Here is a 20703-nt window from a genome sequence, read left to right as displayed (position 1 = left end):
ATTTGGGGGTGGGGAGAGAAGGGGACTCAACCTGCTGTGAGGGGCGCGGCGGCTCTTGGGTGGGTAAGCAGTGGGTTAAGGATGCTCGAGGGATCTGGAGAGAGCCCAGGGAAGCGCATTCTTACTTTGCCGCGGGTGGGCATTTTGAGGCGGCCCCTCTGGGTGGGCACTCGGTGGGCTTCAGTCATTGCGGGAGGGGGTCGGAGTAATGCTGACTCGGGGGTGGAGTGTGGATTTCCAGGATGTCTTCAAGGTCAGAATGGATGCGCAGGGCTCCTTCCTTAGAGTCGGGAACAGGTGCGGCCGCAGGACTCCCCGCTTCCGCAGCAGTTGCCGTGATTAAAGTTAGAGACCAGCCACCGCTTCCCGAAGCGCCCACAGCCGAGCTGCAGCCGCCCGGGCCCCCTCGGGTTTCAATTTGGCATTGAGGGGCGGTTGAGGGGGTGAGGGGCCTTTAAGCTACCCCTCCCCCCTTTAAAAAAAATAAGTTTGGGATGTCCGTACACCTCGTCCGCCGGTTTTTCTTCTCTGTGGTCGGGACACGTTTGACAGTGCTTAGTGCCCACCGATTCGTTTGCAGAGGGGTGCGCGGTGCGCTCGTGGGTTATGGGTGTGTGATTCCCAGGACTTGGGCCCGGGCCAACAGGTCTGGGCGGGGGAGGAAGAGCTACTTCCGCATCCTCACCTGGCGACTGCTCAGAGCTGCCCCCGCGCGTGGGCGAGCCCTTCAGCTGGGTGGGCTGGCCACCCCTTTTCGTTTGAGGAATTTTCGAATCCCTTCTTCCTCCTGGAGGGGGACAGGGCCGAGGCGGGAAGACGCGAGGTGGCAGTGGAGGGTGTAACCTGGCTGGGGGCGGGGTCACCATAACCTGGTGCACCTGCTCCGCCCCCACTAGGTCCCCTGGCAGCGACCGCTGATGAAAGACAGCTTCTGGGAGGAAAGGATGTGAGGTTCGAGCCAGGGGTGAAAACTGTGGCGTTTCTGGCTTTGGAAGAGCACCCTATCCCGTTTACCCGTGGGAGTCTTGGGAGGAGCCCTCGAAGTTGTTTCCCTGAAGCAGTTATCCGGAACCTCAACGGGAGGCTGGAAACCAGCGAGGCAGGGAAGCTTTGTCACACTGAAGTGCACAAAGTATACTGAGTGCACACTCAGTATACCTGCAATATATCATAAAGTACCTTATCAGACAGTAACAGTAATTGCTGTATTATATGAAGCTAAAGGACGATTGAATAAACCCTTAAGTTTTGGATCCCTGATTTTGAAAAACAAGAACACTGCGTTGCTTTTAAAGACAACTTTCAGGGAAAACGCTCAATTTGATTTTTAGTTAGAAATGAGTATACTGCATGTTAATTATTAGGAATGATGAGTTAGTGGGAGTCTGAGCTAAAGTTCCAGTGTGCTTTTTCTTCTTTTAAAAAATTATTTATTTTGGTTGTGCTGGGTCTTTGTTGTGGCGTGTGGGCTCTTCATTGTGGTATGTGGGATCTTAGTTCCCTAACCAGGGATCGAACCTGGGCTCCCTGCATTGGGAGCACAGAGTCCTATCCACTGGACCACCAGGGAAGTCCCCCAGTGTACTTCTTCTTGACTTACGGATATAGGGACAAAAAGGATTCATGAGGAAAAGGTCTTGGAAAGGTGCTCAAGGTGCTTAAGAAAAAAAGTAGCTTCGTTGGTGTGAGCGTTTGGCATACTTAGTCCAAAAAGAGTCTTAGAATTTCTCCCTAAGGCCCAGGAACTGTACCTCACTGTTAATGGGTTTCTAGTTCTTAATCATTTCTAGGTTTATGAATCTCAAATTGAGATTCTTCTGTGTCCCACGCAGTAGCTTCCAGCCAGATCGCATCTTGAGCAGCTGTTACTTTTTCTGGCAGAGTTGAACACACTTATGCTTTACTACGAGAAGCAGTTGTGTTCTTTCCTAACAACTATCACTCCACTTGCTAGGCTGGATTCTCAGTATGCACATGAATCGTAAATTATACAGAGAAATCGTGCCTGTGACTCAGATTCACTTTGTTTCTTGGGAGAGATGATTTGTTCATTTTAGTGTATTATCAAAATATCCAATGTTCCTTTTTATTTTTAACTTGCTAGTGGGCTTTTCTAATGTGATGAACACTGGATCCAGGCATGCACTTTAATGTATTATGCATGATGGAAATAGTGATCTATTATGCCAACAGCATTTATGAGTGGGATGGAAATTTTAAAGCCCTTTATTGATTATACCTGTTGCTTTAGTGACATGGTAGGAAGATATTGTTACTGGAATATGAGACACCTACTTAAGTATATAAATTAGCCTGTAAGTACTATAAGTGGTTTCAGGTAAGAATTTGGTATATTAGTCTATTCCCAGTTACCGAAGAAAAGACTTTCTTCTTTTCCTCCTTCCACGTTAACTGTTTTCTTGCTCTTCTCTTTGTCTATCTGTTCTCTCCAAATGGAGGCTTATATGCTATGTGGATTTCTTTTTGGAGTTGATTTTAGTCATTGGCAAAGGGCACTTCCCATAACAAAGGCACTCCTGTTTTCGGAAGACCCAACCCCTTGCCTTTGAGAAATTACTTTCTTTGTACTGAGGTTTTTCTCAGTGGGAAAAGAGAATCAGAGTCAATGCTTTGAGGGTGATGTCAAGGTGAGTCAGCCTCATCCACCCTTACAGAAACGTGGTGCTGATGATGGGCTCTCTTGTCACAGATGGCACGTATGTGACAAGTGTTAGTACTTTGCTTCCAACCCACAGGAGAAGACAATATTGTATAAATCAAATTAGCCCAGGTCCCAGGAAGATTCCCAAACATGTGCAAGCATGGTAAACATGATTTGATTATGACAAATGCAGAAAATAGTCTGGTTCTTAAAGTATAAAATATATAACCTCTTCTTCAGGCTGAATGATACAACTCTTCTCTACACAAGGGTTATTCTGGATGAAAAATTTAAACACTGTTCTCTCAAGTGATGAGGTTTTCCGGATGCTGCTTTGGTTCTAGCCAGCAGAGTGACCGGGAGATCACCAGGCTGAGACCAGCACCTTCAAATAATCCCTATCCTGGTTGTTTTTTAGTTGACAGGTGGTGTTCTGAGCAGTGGATTTTTGAGTGCAGCTAGGAGGTGACTTTACTAGTGGACATGCCCTTTGTGTGTCAGTGATGGCTTTGAGCTCAGGGGCCAATCCCTTGGAAAGTAGAACTTGGGCTGGTGTTCTCTAACTGTCCCTTACCTGCGCATCAGGTAGTGCAGCCTTCTCCCAAGTTTCAGTCTGGAAGGCAGCAAGAGGCTCATGTTCCCTCTGTGCCCACCGGTAGAGACACGAGGACCTGGAGGCCAAGGGTAGCAGAGGCCGCTAGTGCTCTTCCGCCTGCCCTGTGCTGTCCTCCAGCGCACTGCCCGGCGCTGGCTTACTCCCAGCAGTCAGCACCTGTGTCACTGTCAGAGGTTCCTGGAGCCTGAGAATTGATGTCCCCCAAGGGGACAGTCCTTTAACCAATGGGAGTATAACAGCTGTAGCTTCCAATACCTCTACCTTGGGAATAGAACAGCTCTCTGGTGAGGCCCACGCAGTTTCCAGAGCTCCCGTGCCCCAGGCCTCTCCACTGGGGCCGCTTGGGAGAGCTTGCTTTTCAGCTGCTAGTTTCTTCCCATTTCCTTTCTGTTGACATGCTCCTAATATTTCATTTCATTAGCTTCAGGATGGCCACCCGTTAGAAGGCTGTCTGACAGCTCCAGGCCTGGTTGGAGTCTAAGTATATTATTGTGCTTATTTTGTTCAGCAGAGAGAGAGCATTCTCTTGCTGTTGGAGGGCCTCTGAGTAGAAACTAAATCGACATTTTAAATTCTGGCATGTGTGTGTATGTGTTTTGATACCGTCATTTTCTGTGGTACAAGTTAGCTATACCTGTACTGCTTATAATATATAAGTCCACATACAGCCCTCCCTAAGTGATAGAGTATTTGTCACTATCCAGACAGGATTGTCAGGGTAAACCTGGACGGGTTTGAAATACTAGTTGACCTCTGTTTTGTAATTCAGTAGCTTCCCAAAAACCACATTAAAAAGCAGCCCATTTTAAAGTGAGCATAGCATGTGTGCCCTGGTGTACTTGTATACACAAGCACATTTTGCATCGTCATTGGACAATAAAACCGAAATACACAAAGTTAACTAACAATCCAACATGACCCATGTGCCACGAGCAGAGAGCAGATACTCATAGTTACAGACGTTCTATAGAGCCATTGGTCAGGTGGGCAGTGGGACATGAGTGGGCCCGGAAGAATGAATAGGCTTTGAATACACATGGAGACTGAGAAGGGCACTGTCAGTAGGAGATGGTAGAGTGAGTTTAAGCATGGACAGCCATGAGTAGTAACTACAGTAGTATTTTAAAACTCTTATGAAAATCTTAGCCTTACAGAAAAGTTGCAAAAATAGCAGAGTTCCTGTTATATATTTCCAGATTCCCATGATGTTAACACCTCATAAGTAAGGTGCGGTCATTGAAACCAGGAGATGAACATTTGTACAACACTATTAACTTGTCCTCAAGCCTGATGGGAATTTCACTAGGTTTTCCACTACTGACCTTCCCTGGGCCAGGAGTGCATGTAGCATTCCACATTGCGTTTAGCATCACAGCTGCCTCGTCTCCTCTGATTGGTGACAGTTCCTCAGTTTCAATTTCTCCTTTTGACCTTGGCAATTTGAGAGTACTGGTCAGTTATTTTGTAGAATGAACCTCAGTTTGGGTTTGTCTGATGCTTTCCCGCGCTTAGATGGAGGTTATGCATTTGTGGCACAGAAGCGATGTGCCTCAGTGCAGCATCTCAGGAGATTGGTGATATCAGTGTCTCATTACTGATGGTGTCACTTTGATCCCTTGGTTAAGGCGATGTCTGTCAGTTTCCTTTTCTTGAAGACTGGTATTTAGAAACTAAGATCTGGGTGCTAGGTGTGCTTATTATTGTTTATTAAATAGCCATTTAGGGATTACTGAGCCTAGAACTCAAATGTTGGATTATGCAGCCAAGGGAAGAAGAGTCATGTATGACCTTGAAGTTTCCAGCTTGAGGATGGACAGAAATAAAGAAGTCGAGATGGGGCGAGGATAATGCTTGATTGTGACACGTTTAGTTAGGGGTGACAATGGTTTGTCTAAGTGGAAGTATTTACATCTGAGGATGTATGAACGAGCTTAGAGGAGAAATGGGTTCTGGGGTTCTTGCAAATAAAAGATGCCCAGGTATTTGCTTTCCTCTAAGAAATGCAATTGCCTTACAGCATGATTTTAATAAAGATGAGATCATGACCTTGGCATGGGCAGTCTGGCCTCTTTGGTCATGATCTTGCTGTGGACCGTATGGGGGTAGTGCAGTTACACATTATCAACTCTATGACACTTCGGAGCAGATACTTTCTGAGCCTTGATAGCTTAATCTGAAAAATTGGCGTGGTACCTGCATTATAAGGTTATTGGAGGATTATGTGATCTGACGTACGTGAAGTGCCTGCCTAGCGCAGTGTCTGGCGCACTGTATGCACCTGGCAACTGTTCATCAGCTTATTTCCCCCTTCAGTCGTGATGCTGGATGGTGGCCTTTTCTCCTAACTCTCTCCTGCCATCCTGCAGGGGTATTGGTCATAAGGGGACTTGGCGAGAGAGAAAGGGAAGAATTGCTACAAATACATAGCAGCCTGAGCAATAGACAACCAAGGCATAGGGGAAAAGGTTCCTATCCCCCACGGCCCCCTGGGGAAGGAGAAAGAGCAGTTTGAAAGAAGCTTGAAATTTAAGCTGGGCTTCCCAGTCTCCTATTAGAGCTTTAAAGGAAAATTAAAACAATTTTTCACCATGTTCTTTTATTACTTTTTTGTTAATACAAATGATTGTTGAAACGATTCATACAATGCAAGAAAGGCAAAGGCTCTGTAATCCCTTTCCCAGACAGTTCCTCTTAACCACTGATGTGTACTAGACTAGCACCCAGTGTCCAGTAGGGTAACCACATGTGACTGTGAGCACTTGAGGTGAGGCTGCCCTAAACTGGGTGAGTACACGCCAGATTTCCAAGATTCAATACAAAAAATGAATGTAAAATATCTCACTTATGCTTTTTTATGTTTATTAGATGTTCAAATAATATTTTGGATATAATGTGGCTACTAGAAAATTTAAAATTCCACATGTACTTTGCCTATTTCTGTCGGGCGCTACTGCTCTAGACTTAGGCACGATGCAGGATATACTTATATGTATGGCATGATCCTATTTGTTATTTTAAATCTTAATCTACTATGGCTTTTTGCTCCCAGTAGCATATAAAGGCAGTTTTACCATTTTAATGGCTGCATAATTGGGCACTGTATGGTTGTGCTGTAATGTTTTTAACCATTCCCATTTTGATGAACGTTTAATTGGTTCCAATTTTTTGATGTTGTGAAAAATGTTGCAGAACATTCTTGGAACCTTTCAGTATTTTTAGGATAAATTCCCCAAGGTGGAATTCCTGGCATGCACTTTTATGAGTCTTCATCGATAAGGCCAGTAGTCTCCAGAAAAGAACTGGTCTGTTTCTTCACCCCTCCCAGGCACTGGTCATTGTTTCCTCTTTTTAAACGGACACTGAACAGTTTATTTTTGTTTAAAGTTGACTTACATTGGAGGGTTGAGCACCTTTTCATATGCTTGGTGTGTTCATTTGTAGTTTTCTTTGTATTTCCTCTGTTAAGACATTATTTATAATTCTGTTTTTAATCATTAAATGATTATATTTTTAGACATAGGAAGTCGTGGAAACCAGAATGTTCAGGATAAAATATTACAAATACATATTTTAAATAAGGCACCTTGGCATGAGTTTCTCCCTCGCTTGTTTGGAGCTTACGCATCTCTCAGCCCTACAATTGGAAAAGCACTGGTTATGATAGGTACCGTTTATCAACTGCTTTTGAGCCAGGTCATTTCTAAGAGCTGTATGTGCACTCATTTAATAATAACACTATGATGTAGGCACCCCCATCATCCTCATTTACAAACAACGGACCTCTGCCTTACTTGTCCAAAGCCACACTCCTCGTCTGACCACTCTGCTGCCTTCCACGAGGTTCTGTCCCAGTGATGGTGGGTCTGGAACATCATTTGTGCATAAAAGAGGCCCTAACATGGAGCGTCCTTTCTACCAGCACTGCCCTGCCCGCCAGCAGCCGGGAGAAAGGAGAAAGGAAAGTCTCTGAGTACAGAAAAAGGGCAGATGGTCTGACCCATAGTTCTTCCTTCGGGGATCTGCTGGTTTGCCTTCCACCACCACACTCAGCCCCTAGACAGCCTGGTGCTTCTTAAAACTGTCCCACATTTAGGCAGAACCCTTGTTTTTGGCTCTCCTTAGGCCACGTAAGCCCCGAAAGAGGGTCACATCTTCAAAAAGGGGTAAATATAACAATCAAAAGGTGTACATGAAACTCAAGCAGTGTAAAATTACTTGATTTTAAATCTAACCCTCCTTTCATCCCAGGGCACTGGTCTGCTTTCCAGCACTTTCCCTGTCTCCATCTCTTTCTGAAGCATCTACTTTCCTATCCTGCTTGATGTCTGATGGGCGTTTCGTTCCCTTTCTGAGCTAAGATCAGGGAAGTAGGTCTGCGACTCCTGGAAGCTCTCTCCCATCTGCCCACCTAGCTGAAGGTTTTCACATTTATGGGTGTGCCCTGCTCACTGCCTATTGGCTGGACAGGTGTTTGGAAAATGAGCTCACCTTCACTCAGGATGTCAGCTTGACCATCAGAGACAAGGCCCCTTCCTCCAGCATATGAGGGGAGAGCCTTACAGGAGGATACCCAGGACCCAGACCATTGCCTATTACAACTTTAGGTTCTTATCGGGGACTTTGTCAAAGCACTTTGGAAGCTCCTCCAAAGCAGGAGCATTTTAGGTTTGATATGAGGAGGAGGTCCTCAAGTTGTCTGGGTCCTGGTGTCGGTGAGCACTGGTATATCTTGCTAACTTGTTGTGGGGATGATCAAGCTTATGTATCTGAGCTCCAAGTTAATGGCATATAATGTTCCTCTTAAAGTTTATTCAAGGGCCTATGCATTATTCCTCTCCTTTGAATAATTCTAATAGTGACATGGGCCCTGTAGGCTTTTCTGTCTTTTGCTGAAGTTTGGGGAGGAATGAAGAGGCCCATCAGGAAAGATACTTAATGCTTTTCCTGTAGAGCTTTTGCCATTATAAAACTCAAACGTGTAGTGGCATGAAATCCTAAAAGGAATGAGAATACCCAGATGCCTTCTGCATGGAATTCAAAGACTCGGCTTATAATCTCTTCAGCACTAAGCAATTCAGGTCCCCTGGCTTAGAGACTCCACAAGAAAAAAGGTACCGGGCAGTAGGTTGTCAGTTCTACTGTATCGTGACCTGGCTACTGTGTATTTATGGGGTAGATGAAAAGGTAACACATTTGAATTGGTAAATTGTGCTGTATTCAACTATCTTTGTGTGCCCTGGCCTTTCAGTTTAGACTCTGGTTTAATTTCCTTTTGCTAACTGCCCACCCAGACCCCAGTGCAGTCCCACCGATGGTAAGATGCATGCTCAGAACCTATTACCTGACTTCATATGATGCCCAGCTTAGGTATCACTTAAGGTGTTTCAGAGAGGAATCCACACAGAATCGACACCATTTTTATGAATTTCTGAAATCACCAAAATGAACAGTATTGGTGAAGGACATACATGTGATAAAATGAGTAAAAACCAGGGAATGAGGGACAAGGCAACTAGAATAGTAGGTATCTGGGGAGGGTGGGGCTGGCGGGGGAACAGAAGTGGGAACAGCGCTGCTAGCGGGCTACGAGGTTTCCTGACGGGTTCACGGGTATTCATTTTATTGCTGTGCTTCATCAATTACATATTAAAAAAAGGTGATTCTGCAGAAAATAGGGTGAGTTACAAAGCCAAAGTTTAAAAAGCTTTGAGATTGTAGGTAGTTTTAGAATGTGTTTCACTGCGTGCAATCGATGGTTGGGTGTGTATATTTGCACAGCTGCTCTCGTTGAAGATGTAGGTTGAATCTTCTGCTCACATCCCTCACTTTTCCCAAGGTAGGGTTTTGCGTACTGTAGGGACTCAATAAATGCCCTTGAATTGGTTTAAAGACCACCTGTACTCCCTTCCTGTTTCCAGGCCGTAGCCCTTCGAGGAAAGCCCTTTCTTCACCAAGGAGCCACATGTACCGTCATGTTATCTGTCATTTGGGCTTAGAGTACCTGGTGGAAAGCCCATCTGTATCCCCTGGCACTTGCCTGAATCTGTGGGATGTGGAGCCCCTGTCAGGAGATAATTAAATGTTGTTTTTCTTCTTTTTTATTGTTGTGTGCAAAGGCTTGCCACAAGGTATGAACGTGGGTTAATAGCAAAGCAACATTTGTGGATATGAACGCTAATATAACTGCCTTGTTTTGGAACATCCTAATTTCACACAATTTTGATCATGTGTATTTTTTTGCTCTTACCTTCCTAAGGTTATCATTTACATTAAAAGCATAATAATTTTTTTTGCTTAGCTCAAATTTTTATTAACAGTCTCATCAAGACTCGTGGATACTTGCATGATTAGGTGGGGGTGAATACAGACTCCATCCTTCCTGTGAGATCGAACAAAGCAGGCAGCAGTGAGTCAGGGAGGAAACATCGGATCGAATTTGCTTCAGTCGTCTTCTCCCACAGGAACAATAATAATACTCATGGTTTTCATCTGAATATTCATACCATCTTTTATGTTCATCACTTGGCCAGCACCTGTAGAGAGCACTTTCTACCTGCAGTGATGCGTCACAGCCCATGCGTGAGGCAGAGACGAAGAGCCCATCCCTGCAATGTAGTCTCTGACCTTGAGTTCTTCCAGTCCAGTGGTTCATTTGTTGTATGAATAAGTATTAAGGAGGTATTTGTACATTAAAAGGAGATAAATTGCTCTGTCTTGTTTCATCAGATTTAATCAAATTCTTAATTTGCTTACACTTGCTAATGAGAGCTAATGTGTATTTGTGAAATAAGGAAAATGAATGTCTCCTTAGCCACAAACTAGTGTTTCTTTGCTATCAAGCTGCTTGCTTTTTTAATGGTCATTTTACTGTGTATACATGTGTGTAACTACGTAACAAGCTGTGTGCACCGAAATGGTAAGAATACCCTTAAAATGTGATTTTTTATGACTAACACGTCCAGTCCTACCTGTATGAATGCTGGTTCCTTCGGGATGTTCCCTTTGGCAGAGGTACAGGGATACTGGAGCTCATCAATACTTCTTCTGAAATTGGCTTCAGATCTGATGATGCATTCTTTTTCCTTTGTATGGTGGCAAAATCTGTGCCTGGAAGGTATGCTTTCTTTTCTGGAAACAGCCAAGAGTTATTCAGAGAACTAAGCTGGTGGAGTAAGGTAGGGATTCACTGACTTGTATTTCTGTTACAGGCAAAGTGTGACTTGCAGGTACTGATGGCAGTTGTGTGTGGCCTCTTACGAGCTGTCATCCTCAGGAGAAGTAGTCAGGCTTCAGATGCTCTCAGTGATCCATCAGGGTAGAGCCTCCCAGGCTGTTAGGAAAATACTCATTTGAACGTAGCAGTTCTGGTTTGTTTGGTTAAAAACTTAAAGGCTCACCAAATTTTATAGTAACACTGCTTTATAGTCCCATTTAAATATATATGTATGTTAACTTATTACGTGGCATATAGTTGCCTCAGCGTTATGACAAGTATAATAACATTAATGAATACTTACTGATTTAAGAATCAAATGGAAAGCCCATTCCACCTAATTTCCTAAAATGCTCTTTTGAAGGTAGATGGAAGGATGATCTTTTTAAAAAAAGTTTAAAAATTTTTGGCTGCGTTAGGTCTTTGTTGCTGCACGTGGGCTTTCTCTAGTTGCGGCGAGTGGGGACTGTTCTTCGTTGCAGTGTGTGGGCTTCTCATTGCGGTGGCTTCTCTTGTTGCGGAGCATGGGCTCTAGGCACGCAGGCTTCAGTAGTTGTGGCGCATGGGCTTAGCTGCTCCACGGCATGTGGGGTCTTCCCGGACCAGGGCTCAAACCCGTGTCCCCTGCATTGGCAGGCAGATTCTTAACCACTGCGCCACCAGGGAAGTCCTGAAGGATGCTCATTGTACCTTCGTACCCCTGCTATGCATCAGGCAGGATAAGAAAGGAAGGCAGAGCAGTATTATTTGCAATTGCCAAAAGGAGGAAGCAACCCAGTGTCCATCATGAATGGATGGAGAAACGAAATGGGGTACATCCATACTAAGGAATATTATTCAGCCTTAGAAAGGAAGGACGTTGGTTCAGTCGGATCTGGGCACTGGCTGCAGTGACTCCTGTCTTTTCTGGCTCTCCTCGCTATGTCCCTTTCACTTCTAGAAATGTGGTCTCCAGTGTGGCTGTCTCTGGTGTCATCAAAGTGTTCAATGACTTGAAGGTGAGTAAGTCGTCTTCACCAGAGGATGTGAAGAAGCGCAAGAAGGCGGTGCTCTTCTGCCTGAGCGAGGACACGAAGAACCTCATCCTGGAGGAGGGTGAGGAGATGCTGGTAGGTGATGTGGGCCAGACTGCAGACGACCCCTATGCCATCCTTGTCAAGGTGCTGCCACACAAGGACTGCCATTACGCCCTCTGTGATGCAGCCTGTGAGACCAAGGAGAGCAAGGAGGAGGCCTGGGCCCCTGAGTCTGCACCCCTGAAGAGCAAAATGATCTATGCCAGCTCCAAGGATGCCGTAGAGGAGAAGCTGACGGGGATCAAGCATGAATTAGAAGCAAACTGCTACGAGGAGGTCAAGGACCACTGCACCCTGGCAGAGAAGCTGGAGGCCAGCGTTTTCATCTCTCTGGAGGGCAAACCCCAGACCTGCCCACCGGGGTTGCAGGCTGCCCCCTTCCTGCCAGACCAGAGGGGCTGGGGGGGGGGGTCCCAGCAGGGGGCGGGCAATCCCTTCACTCCAGTTGCCAAACAACCTCCCCACCTCCTGGACCATCCTCCTCCCTCCATCCCTGAAGGTTCTGGCCTTCCCAAACTGCTTTTTTTTTTTTTTTTCCGGTACACGGGCCTCTCAGTGTCATGGCCTCTCCCGTTGTGGAGCACAGGCTCCGGACGCGCAGGCTCAGCGGCCATGGCTCACGGGCCCAGCCGCTCCGCGGCATGTGGGATCTTCCCGGACCGGGGCACGAACCTGCGTCCCCTGCATTGGCAGGCAGACTCTCAACCACTGTGCCACCAGGGAAGCCCCCAAACTGCTTTTGATCTTCTTCTTGGGTTGAAGCAGATTAAGCTCAAACAGGGGTATGCCTGGAGGAAGGAGCACTGTATTTTTTAACACCCCAGTTCCCCATCTGTTCCTTCCCTTTCCTATGCTGCCAACTTCTAATAGCAGTAGTGACTCTGTCCTTGTGTGTTTAGTTCTCTATATAAATGCAGTGTTGTAGAGATGACCCCTCCCCATGCCGCCTGGTTCCCCTAACCTTTTTCCCCGGTCGTGGCCACTCATGGAAGCAGGACTAGTAAGGGACCTTCAATTAAAAACAAACAAAAAACAAAGGAAAGAAGGACATTCTGACACATGCTAAACATTGAGGAACCTTGAGGACATTATGCTAAGTGAAATAAGCCAGTTATAACGTGACAGATACTGTGTAATTCCACTTACAAAGGTATCTACAGGAGTCAAATTCATAGAGACAAAGCAGAATGGTGGTTGTGGGAGGGAGGGGAGAGTAGAGAGTTGTTTAAATGGATGCGGAATTTTCAGTTTTGCAAGATGAGAAGTTTTGGAGATGCCTGGTGGTGATCGCTGCACAACAATGTGAATGTGCTTAATGCCACCGAACTGTACATTTAAAAATGGTGAGGATAGTAAACTATGTGTATTATACCACAATTAAAAGAACTCTGGAGAGAAAAGGGCAGGGAAAATACGGTGGTCAAGAGTATAACCTTTAGACTCGATAGACCTGGGTTTTGAGTATTGGTGTCCTGTCTGTGTCACCCTCGTACCACACCACCCGCCCCCCCCCCCGCCCACCCTGCCCTGGAATTTGCTCAACTTCTAGGCTTCATTTATCTGTAAAACAGGGGTAAGAAGCTAGTACAGCCCTCAGAGGCTTGTTGATGAGATAAAATGAGAACACGTGAACTGTATTAGTTGGTGCTAATCCTGTTGCTAGGAGAAGGTCTTGTCCTTGGGAAGCCGCAGTCCAGTGCAGGACAGTGTGGGGTGAGAGCCTGAAGGGCTGGGAAGGTTGCTGTGGGTGCTGATTCACTGGTTCCAACTCCTGCATGTGGGGCGGCCCGCCTTGGATTGGGTCCTCTCATTTAGCAGAGCACCAGCATTGGTGGAGAAGCTCTAGGGCTGTGCACATGCTTTTCCTCTTTCAGGTGTGGGGAAGGAAAGAACAAAAGGAGTCTTAAAGTCCTGGCTTTGTGACCACCTGTCATCTCAAATCTTCAACCCTAGCACTCCAGACCTAACTGTTCTATAGCTTAAAATTGTGGATGCCCCCGATTGTACCGGGAGGAGCATCCCACCTTGACACCACTAACAGGATGCCTGTATCTGTCTTCTGCTCTTCCTGGCACTTGGCGGATGTCTATATCTGTCTATTGCTCTTCCTGGCACTTGGCGTACTAGGCTATTTTGGTTGCAAGGGCACTTCAAGATGTAGGCTCCACTCTAAGGATGCTGTCTTAGGAACCAGGCTTAGCTGATCTGAGCAGCCTGGCCTAAGAGATCAGCACAGTATTAGGATACCAGAAAGATGCTCACCCTTTCTGAGACTTTAGGGACCAGGTTATCCTGTCAGCAGCAGGGATACGTTTCCTTCCACGCCAGTGCCATTAATGTGACTCAGTTACTCTTGGCTCTGCCCTTTTCCCTGTCTTCTTACCACTGCCTTGGATTAAACACCCCTTCCTGAATCTCCAGTTCCAGTTTAGATTGGCTGTACTATCTGCTGTTATTCCCGTGTCACTAATGACAAAAGCTTTAAAGCTTTTGTAGAAAGCAGACTCTTGATTGGCTGTTCCTAGGCAGGTACACCTGGTCCAAGGAGCGTCTGAAGACGGATCATCACTGAGAACCATGTGTCTCCCTCAGAAGAGGCTGTGGATGTTACAGGCACTAGAGCTACGGTTTTCCCACTTACAGGTGCATCGGAATGACCCAGAGAACTAGCAAAAATGTAGGTGCTGCTTCTCATCCCCGTAGAGTAGGATTTGGGGGATTGAGCCTGGGATTGGCTTCGTTTTTTGCTAGGTCATGGCTATTTGTGGTACTTGGATCCTTCTGCTTGAGTTTCTAATCTGGTTTTTGACTATTGTCAATCCCTGCCTTGGTTTCTGGTGGTGGTTTCCACATCTGACCTGCTATTAGACCCTAAAAACAACACTGGGATATGGGCTTTAACATCTATTAACATAGATGTTGAAACAGCTATTACAATAGTCCAATAATAGACTTTTTTTTTTTCCTTTTTGGGTTTTGTGTGTCTCCTCTGCTAAAAGTATTCTACATCTTCTTTTTCTCCAAGTGCTTCCTCTACTTCCTCCCTCCTCCCTTGCCTCACATTCCTTAACCTTCTGTAATGCATCCTTAATAAAAGCTCTAGGGATTGCCCACTGCATTAATATCCCTGAAATCTGACCGGCAGTATGAAACCACTGCCAGGCTGCTAGGGTTACACAACACTCAGCCATGTAGAGAGCCCGTACTGAATGGGGCAGACGCTAAGGGTATCAGCATGAACTGTGCTCAAGTCGCAATGTGAACCATCGCAGAAATCAGAAACTGCCTTAAATGCTGGCCGCAGAATAATGTGTCCAGGGCTATAAATAACTCCAGCAGCCCTGGAACTGTAGCCTATATCTAAAGCGATGTAGCTAAGTGCCAGCCAAATGATTAGTTAGGCTATGATTGTTTTCCACTTTATCTCACTCAGTAAGTCAACTTTGGCTTAATGCTGGAATTTGAAATCTCGCCTTAACGTTTCTTGTGCTTTGCCAGCGGGGGGTCAGTGGTTGCAGTTTCCTGATGAGCTGTGTTTATGCATCTCCGGTTTTTCCTGTGAATTTACAGGGCACCTTAAGAAATTATAATTCTTCAGTTATTCGCTGTGGTAAACAATGGTTAGAATTTGAGTTCATGGCACGGAGATGGGAAGTTTGATCGTTTTCAGTCATACACGTTCTGGTTTAACAGCGTTACACAAGTGGGAAGTAGCACTGATGCTACTCTGTGCCAGTCTGGGCTGTGAACTCTGAGTCTGGAGCTTTATTTTGCAGAGATGTCCATTTTCAGCTCATCATGATGGCCAGAATTGCCCTCACCCACAGCTGAAATGTCTTCCATTCTTGGTCTCAATTGGTTGGGCAGTGTTAGGTAACCGATACAAGTATTTGAGACTCTTCTTGATGTCAGGCACAGCGCTGGATGTAAGAGGCGCATGGTCCTCGTTAACTTACAATTATATTCCATGTAATAAGCGCCATCCAGGAGTAGTGAATGAAGGAAGTGTCTTACCGAGAGGACAAGGGTGGTAGGACGTGACCCCCGTGTAGTAGGAAGTTGTTGAGGTTCTTGGGCTGTCATGGCAGCTCTTAAGACAGCGGTTTAGGAGGAAGTCTCACCTCTTCCCTCCTGTCAGTCCCTCAACGGGCCCTTCTGTCTCCTGCCTCTTAGCGTGGGGAAGGGCATATCTGTCCCCTGCCCCAGAAGCACACTTCATTGGGTAGTGATGAAGCTCAGAATCGCATCACCCGGGGGCTTCCAGCCTCCAGAGCTGTTCCTTCTCTGAGCTCTGTCTTCTCAGAGCTCATGGAATGGGGGCCCCATTTGTCCACTTGGAAGACTGCTTTTCCTCCCTCCAGCCTCAGGGGCTCAAGTCTGCAGGTAGAACAGCTGGTTGGATGTAGGGGACATCCAGCCAGCTGACTGGATGGGAAAGGATAGGGCTGAAGTTTGGTTTGTGTAGCCTTTTAAGATGGAGAAAACATCAAATAGTGATGTCAAAGAATGCTTCCCATAAATTACCATGCCATTTGAGGAGGAAGGTGAAGATGAGAGTATATAAAATCCAAACAAACAAAATGTTTATGAGCTGTTATAAGGGCATGTTTATTGTACTCTTCTTTTTGGAGCATAAAGATACAGTGTTACCCAAAGTATGGAAGAATATTTGCATGAATCTTTTCAGAGCTGCCTCTATCACTGAGCTGAACCTCTGCAGCTTATTCCTGAGAACAAAGTTAATTTAGCATCAACTTGTATCCATAAAACTTGGATTATCTTGATTTATGTAACTGTTTTAGTTTTACTCTTTCCCATTGTTTTAAGTGGGTATCATATGACGTTTTCTCAAAGCTTGGTGTTCATCACCTCCCTTATAAAATAGTACTTTTAATCTTAACAAATAAGTGTTAACTATGGTTTATCTGGTACTGGTGCACTAACTTGACTTAAGGTGATTCAAACATAACCAGAAATACAGGCAAGAAACATGTGCCAATAACTTTTTCACCTGGGATGATAAACGATGATCATAAGAGTGAACAATTGTCTTCTAGGCAAAAAATTGTAGTTTCTTAAATTGTTGCAGGCTTTAGAAAAGGCTATGGATTTTACGTACTGTAGTGAGATTGCTATCACATTAACCTCTTTACAACCTCTTTCTTATCAAGACGATGATTTACAATAGTGAGTGTTCAAAATGGAAGTTTTGCAAAGTTCTGTGTGAACTTTGTGTGAACTGTGCCGGTGGTGGCTCTTGGTTGGCCATCATGAAGTATCAGCCTGGATTGAGGACGAGGTGTGGAGGGGAGGATGAATTTGCAGATGTGAGAAAACAGATGTCCTTTGAAGAGGACTGAGTAATGGTGGCGCAATCCTAGAGCTTGGGTAAATCTGGCTCATGGATACACCGAAATATCAGGTATTCAGCATGTGTGTGGGCAAAGGCAAACAATTGCCAAGAAGCCAACCAACTGGAAAACAAAAAAAAATCAGTTGCGTGAGTCATCACCCTGCTTAGTGAGGATGTGCATTGGGGCGAGGGTGAGATGGAAGGAGGGAATCTGTTTCCTGAGGCAGCTCAGAGCCTCTCGAAGTGAGAGGTTCTGAAGCGAAGTCAGCCTCTTGAAGCATCTCACTGTGATGGACAGTGTGAGAGATTTTCAAAGGTGATTTTGGTACTGCTTGGTGATTTTTGCTTTATTATTGACTTTAGAATCAAGCTTCCTCACCGCCCCCAAGATGTGACTCCCCTACGTTCTGATGTTGGTGACATATTTTTAAGGGATCTCTAAAAATAGAGCTAGAGGTAGCTGCCTAGAAGAGAAAAGTGCATGGAAACTATGGCACATGAAGAACGGCTGGGGGGCCCCAGGCATAGAGGCCAGAAAAAAGGAGATATAATCCTGGAATGTATAGGGCTGTCATGTGGAATTCATGTGTTTCCTCTCTGAGTTCATCTGAGGGTCATAGTGATCATCAATGGGTATGTGCAGGGAGGTGAGTTGAGCTCGGGGTCCAGAAGCACATGGCCCCCAGTAGTGGAATGGGCTGCCTTGTGTGGAAGTGAGGGCTTCATCTCTGCAGGTATCTTAGCAGGTTGGGCACCACCCAGCAAAGGATGCCATGGGGGGGTGCCTTAGAATGGGAATTTGACCCATACGCTCTTAACTTCTTGCCCACCTTGAAAGGTGGCTAGCAATGGCTGCTTCTTTGGAAGGAAAAATATAAAACTAAGGTGAGAAGGAATAATTACAAATGAACAGTAAAAGGAAGGAAGGAGTAAACCACATGCGATTCTACTCATCTATAAAAGGAAACCTAAAGAAATTTGTTTTCTGATTTTTGTTTCTCTTAGAGAAATAAGTTTCCAACTCACTTGAATTTATTCTAAGAATGAGAATTACAAAGCTTTAATTGATTCAGTACAAAATAGTTTAAAATGTGCTTTAGTTCCATGTTTTGGTGGTGGTGATTCACTGGTGGGAGGTGGAAACGCAGTGTAAGAGGACCACCTGTTACCTTTCTTTTAGGAAGAAGCTGTGTGTAGGTTGCAGGTTTGGATGCATACAGGAAGGCGGTGAGAATGAATGAAGGAGATCAGACGAAGGGCGATCAAGGTGGAGGGGGAGTGTGAAAGTCGAGGTAGGTGGGCACAGCGTGGGCTCTGCCATGGACTGGGCTGGTGCTCTGTGGACCCCTTTGCAGAGAATAATGCTCTGGTCAGTCCTAGAAGAAAGGCAGCTTGTAGCAAAGCGGGGTCAAATCCCCTGAGAGGCTGGCTGGGACCTGATTTGCCTTTTTCAGATGTCAGTTTCTTATAATGCTCTGGAAGCTGCTGATTTAGCTCCTCCTAGTGACAGATCAGAGACGTGCTGCTGTGGTGTGTCTGGCATGGCTGGCTGCCTTCTGACTCCTCCGGCCGTCACTCTGCTCGCCACTTGACAGGAGCCCTGGCATGGGGCGTGTTCTTCTAGGAAAAGGGCCTGCTGTCTGAGGTCAGATGTCTTCTGGTGTCGCAGCGTGTCTGCATCAGGCAGATCACTAGCACCCTGTGTGAGGCATTTGTATGAGCAACTGAAAGAGAAATATCGATCGTGAGAGGCACAGAGACCAGCGTGGTGTGATGGAGAGAGCACGGCACTCTCCGCTTGGAGTGATGTCTTACGTGACACTAACTGCCGCTAAATAGTGGCACGTCGATGACCCGCCCGAGTGAGACAGTGTCACGTACCTCTCTGGACCTCGGTTTCCTCACTTGCTGCATGAAGGGGGTAGGACCAGATCTCTTGCGCTTCTTCCCTCTCTAATATTCTGTGAAAGTGTCAATCTCTGAGTCCCAATCTGTACGTTTAAAAAATAACGATGCTGCCTCTTCCAGATTTCTTTCCTGACCCACTCAGAGAAGGAAATTGTTCAACCTGGAAGTATGAATTTCCAAAAGTGACTGTCTCAGAATGACAGACCCTTAGGAGCAAAGTTGTTTGTTGCTATTCCTTGTTCTCCCCATGCTCTCCTGTGTTCCAGTAGGTGGCATGATCCAATTAATCCTCCAGGGTTTAATCCTTAGGCCCCAGATCCAGGCATCTTCCCCTCAATACCCAGTCTGTCTGCAGGTCCTGTTGACTCAACTTCCAAACAGAGCCTGGAGCCTCGCTTTTCACCCCCTCACTACCGACCTGTGCAGCCCCCAGGTCTCTGGCCTGGGTAGTGGCAACAGTCTCCTAACCAGCTCCCCTGCTTTTTCCTCTGTCTCCTTCCAGTCTGTTCTCCACACAGTAGTCAGGTCATTTTTGTAAAATGTCACTTGGATTCTGTCACTCTTTTGCTCGAAACCATCCAGCTGTTTCTCTTTGCGTTTGGAAGAGAATCCAACCCCCTGCTAGGCCTGCCTACAGGGAACTCTCCATAATCTGGTTCCTGCTTGTCCTGACGCATTAGTGTTCCGTCTTCCTCACTGGCTGGTTCCATCCCTGCTGGCCTCCTCCTTGTTTGTTCACTGAACACTGCAGGCTTCTTGCCACCTCAGTGCCTTTGCCCTGGTCCTTCTCCATTGATGTTCTCTCCCAGGTCTCTGCGCTGGTGGCTTCTCATCACGCACCTGCTCACCTGCTGAGTCGGGTCCTCAGACTCCTTCTCTGTCACCCACTCAATCCATTACCCTGTTTTATTTTTCTCTTTGTGCTTTTCAGTACCTGGCTCTTTTGTTGGCTTGTCTTCCTTACCTAGATTCTGGTCCATGAGAGCAGCAGCTGCTCGCTCATTGCTGAATCACCAGGGCCTAGAACATGTGTAGCACGTAGAATGTGCTTGAGAAACATTTTTTAAACAAATAAAATGACATTACATTAAAGATGGACTTTATAAAGTAATGCTGCAATTGGCCAACTCCCCTAACCTGTGTTACAGATTTTTCAGGATTAGAATGAGGGAGATGGACCCTATGACTGAGTAGGAGAGTCCTGCTTGGGTACTGAGCCTGGCCAAAGCTCACTGTGCTAGGACCCCCTGTATAGGAATATATTGGGAATTCCAGTTCCCTAGGCCTGGGTATCAGTGTGCTTTCTCTTCTGGGCCAGTCTCTTTGCCTTCATTCATTCATTCCCTCACACTAACATGTTGGAATGTCCTAGTGCAGTTTTGCTTTAATGAACACAGGCCCCCAGTGGTCGTTACAGTGAAGGTCTTTGCTGACTGAACAGATTTGAGCAGCCATCCTGGTTAGATCCCCTTTAGAACCCACGTGTATTTTTTGGTAAATAGGCACAAGGAGGAGGATCTATTGCTGCGTTTCCAAATCTAGTTTTGGATTTGGTTGTTAGATGAGGAGCCTCTTCTGGTTCTTCCCCTGTCATCTTCTCTCTCAGGTTTGCTTCGAAGGTGAAGTGCATGGGTCTGTGCTCGGCACTCGCTGCACGGTAACTGTTTGTGACGGCTGGTTACCCATGTAGGATCATCCACACCCGCGTTGTGACTTATTGACAGAAGTTTGGTCTTAACACAACCCCTCCCCCACGCAGCCATGTGCCTTGGGCTGAAAAAACACTGGAACCCACGAGAATTCTAGACTTCTTGTCTTGAGAGATAGAAGCATCTTTCTGTTTAAGCCGGTTTGAAGCCTCTCGTAGCCAGAGCA

General features: G+C 45.9%; 1 protein-coding gene and 1 pseudogene across 2 annotated transcripts in view; both read left to right on the top strand.

Annotated features, from left to right (window-relative positions):
• Positions 1-20703, top strand: part of MYO5B (myosin VB) — a 382270-nt gene that overhangs the window by 613 nt on the left and 360954 nt on the right. The gene's annotated exons all lie outside the window — the stretch shown is intronic.
• On the top strand, positions 209-19683 carry LOC132436385 (cofilin-1 pseudogene; annotated as a pseudogene).

This window comes from Delphinus delphis, chromosome 13 (genome assembly GCF_949987515.2).
Source record: "Delphinus delphis chromosome 13, mDelDel1.2, whole genome shotgun sequence".
NCBI lineage: Eukaryota > Metazoa > Chordata > Mammalia > Artiodactyla > Delphinidae > Delphinus > Delphinus delphis.
Note: the sequence above shows the minus strand (reverse complement) of the source record. Positions and strands in the feature narration are given on the sequence as shown.